At 34.4% G+C, this 3,930-nt stretch overlaps 1 pseudogene; it reads right to left on the bottom strand.

Annotated features, from left to right (window-relative positions):
• Positions 1-275: 275 nt before the first annotated feature.
• On the bottom strand, positions 276-3,020 carry LOC127709548 (uncharacterized; annotated as a pseudogene).
• Between the last annotated feature and the right edge of the window lie 910 nt (positions 3,021-3,930).

Raw genomic sequence — 3,930 nt, 5'->3', positions numbered from 1 at the left:
AGCTAATTAAGATACTACTTTAATGATAATGATAACGGATATGATAGCATATGTATGTTGAAATGTTTGCTAATAAGACGGACGTTGGTTTTCTACCGGAAGGATCATTCGGAATTTCGGACAGACGCAGTAGGTAGACGTACATTCATTGAATATTGATTATCTGAATCACTTTGTATACGTATATATATGAACGATTAATAATTCCCATTCCTTTTTTTCTTGTAAGATGGTACCTTTGATTATCAAGAAATAGTATTCCAATTACTAAAATACTAACCACATGCAGTCAATGAAAGATTAACAAGAATCTTTTTCCATAGTTTCACTGAACGTATGTCTGGATCATAAACTGATATTAGTTGATCTCCTAAATCTACTCCCCCCCATGTTTTCATTGTAAGTGTGCACAACTCCCGGAGCGACCTTTTCCTTTCCCTTAGAATTTGAAGCAGTTTCCAACCTTGCAATAAAAATAATCGTGATGGAATATAACTTTGAATTTACTTTCAAATTACAAAGTTAAACTATATTTGCTACAACAGAAAAAAATTAACCATCATCATCATCATCGTCATCGTCATCGTCATCGTCATCGTTATTGTTATTGTTATTGTTGTTATTGTTGTTGTTGTTTTTATCACTATTATCATCATCATTACTATTATCTGAAAACTCTATACATGAAATTACAAAAATAAAAAAAATCTTAAATAATATATTTAAAGGTCCTTAGGCAGCTTATCTGAACATAGCTTTTATGAAAATAACAAACCTGTAATGATCAGACGATGTAAGAAATCGCACCTGTCGACGATCAGACTAATGAATTGCTAGTACATTTCCCTGTTTCTTAGCCTTGACCGTTCCTTTAGGGGTTTTTAAGGTTTTGAAACTCAACGGCATTCCCTTTCTGCCGGCAATGACTGTTCCGATGGAGTAAGTGCCATTGCCAAGTAGGTAGTGAGTGAGTTTTGGACTGGTAAAGAGACTGTCTGTTGTTACATGGTGAAATTTATTATAGTGTGGCTCTATTAACTCCGTTACAACTGAATAGCCAACTCCATGAGGATATGGCTGCAGACGGTTACGTCTTCCATAGTACAACTGTACGTGCTCGGTATATCCAGTATCAGACTCACTAAGAACCCATACCTTGGCTCCCCACTGATGAGATTTTTTCTTTGAAATGTATTGGACGATATTATGTCTACCTTTAAATCCTACTATTCGTTCATCTACACAAATATTTCTTCCTAACCTGACGGAGAAAATATTTCTAAAGAAAATTACTATTTTTTTTAATTGAGTTTTTTTTAATATTTACAATTACACAGTTCAATAAAGTTACATGTCATGGTCGAATTAATTGAAAACTTTATAAAACAACAAAGAAAAGAGAATAATATCTTAACATATTTGAATTTATTTGACGTGCTTGGAAAAGCGATACAAAAAGTAACTGCTGTCTGACTGCGAATAGAGAGAATGGATAGACCTCAATGCCATTGCATATGTCATTTAGTAAAGTACACTTCGGATGAAAATAACCTTTGTGTATCCAAATTAACTCTTCCGTTTGGAAGTACATCTATGTTGGAAACACGGATTAATAACAATTACAAGTAGCTAATGTGTATCTATTTGTTTGTGTATTTATTTAACATTTTTTTTTACTTTTTTTTGTTTACGTTAATCTTTAGCAATCGACTTTTGTCTGGATACGCATGCAATATTTGCCTCTGAAAGTTTATAAGCGTATTTTTTCCTCGGATGAAAAACGAGGGGGGGGGGGGGTTACTTCGATTTTTTTTAGTAGGGGTGTGCCATTTTTGCCTCAAAAAACGAACCCATTTTAATATAACATTCACTGAAATTCAGTACCTATAATTATATTAATATTTAAGAAAGAATGACCTATACTTATATACAATATTTAAAATATGACCGATGCTTATATAAGCACTAAATCTATACATCACTCATAATTCATAAATATACAGATACCCTTAAGTTTTAATATATGAATTTACATCCAGGTTTCATTTGGGAACTTATTTGAAAGGTGAACTTTCAAATGCAATGATTTAATCTAATATAATAATTGACCATTATAAATGTAAGATTCTCAATGGCATATTTATATATGATATGTAGATCATACTTCAAATCAATATACAGTTATCAAACGTAAATGCATTTTAATATAGGATTTCGTTAAAAAAGAGGATCATTTTAATATAAAATCTCGCAAAATTATGACCCATATTTTTGGCACATCCCCGTATACCCATTAATAGGAAGTAACACACCCCCCACTACCCCCCCCCCCCCCCCCCATGAGATCATGTTAAAGAAACATAAATGTTGTACCTGTAACTCTTCCTAAATGCTGTGTAGCAAACGTCAATAACTGGTCTTATTTTGTGCATTGGATCATATTGTGGATGATCCCTTGGTAGTGCTGTCTGGTTATTACTTGCATGTAGATTAGATAGAATTGCCAAAAATCTGTCCCTTGCCATAACAGAGCGGAAGGAAGGAGTTCTTCTCAACCACAACTTATCCTGAGTTTCCCAATACGAAGCTATAGTTGGCTTCTGGATTATGCCCATTAACAGCAAGAGCCCGATGAAAGCTTTCATCTCTTCATTGCATACTGGGCGCCACATTTGAAGCCTTGATCGTGGTTTCAAATTTCCCATTGATATCCGATGTTCAGCACATCGGTTTGTTTCTTGTACAAGAACATCCACCACATTGTTCTCTACATTGTCTGGGTCAGTTACCATGGATAAGAATACTTCATGTGGTTTGTCATCTGGCCGAATATCAACTGGTCCTAAATGATTTCCCCGAAATTGCTGCATGTCTGGCATATAAAACTCCTCAGTGTTTAATACCGGAAACCATGGACCATGATTAAACGTTGCATTCTCTAAATTGCTATCTGAATCTGTACCAATTTCGGACATTTCTGATTCATATTCCATGGATTCTTCGGATTCCAAATCGCTCATTGCTAAATTTTTTAGCTCTATTTTGCCGTCAACTCGATTGCGACGTTTTATGATGTCATATGATTTATGACGTAATAATATGACGTTTTAAGTAAAAGAAGAGTAAAAAAAAACAAATATTCTTTCCAATTTTTATATTCTATGGAATAAAGGATGGAGGGGGTATAGTTTTAGCACATGCCATGAAATCTTGAAAAACAACCGTATTTCGCATACACAAGGACATATATGTCCTTCCCGCAGTAAGCCAGGAGAGGACATATATGTCCTTCCCGCAGTAAGAGGGTTAAGCATATCACTTATTCAGTTTGCTCCGTTCTTTTACGTCAATTCGCCGTTTCAGAATCTAATGCATTCTGGTTAATATTTTCAAAAGCGTACACCAAAACGTTGTGATTGGTTTAAAGACCAAACAGCCTATTGTTGATGCGCATCAACTAACGCAACTTGGTAGTGACATAAAAGCTCTATGACGTTGTTTCTAGCCATAAAAAAAAACGTCAAATTATAACGTCCTATTTCGCGTTTTTCACGGATTCCAACATAGTGTACGCTTAAAACTACGTCTTCCAAGAAAAGTGGAATTAAGCGTCGCACTGATACCTAGTAGAAATTAAACACAAATGGACACAAAAGATACTACACTATCTGTAACCTCCGTTCAAATAAAAATAATAATAAAAATATAAATTTTGAACTCGGCTTTTTGCATTTGCGCCGATCTGCATTTCACTTTTTTTCCTTCACTGGCGCCGATTTTGTCTTTCATTTGCGCCGATTGTGTACAGGTAAATTATAGGTGAAAGTTATTTTTTTATTTATCATATAAACCTCTTCCGTTAGCCAGTTGTACATATGTTATGAATTGTCAATTATAACATGTATATAACTGTTGTCCCCTGCTCACAAA

This window comes from Mytilus californianus, unplaced genomic scaffold, assembly GCF_021869535.1.
Source record: "Mytilus californianus isolate M0D057914Y unplaced genomic scaffold, xbMytCali1.0.p SCAF_7, whole genome shotgun sequence".
Taxonomy (NCBI): Eukaryota; Metazoa; Mollusca; class Bivalvia; order Mytilida; family Mytilidae; genus Mytilus; species Mytilus californianus.
This window is presented reverse-complemented; position numbering and strand designations above follow the sequence as displayed.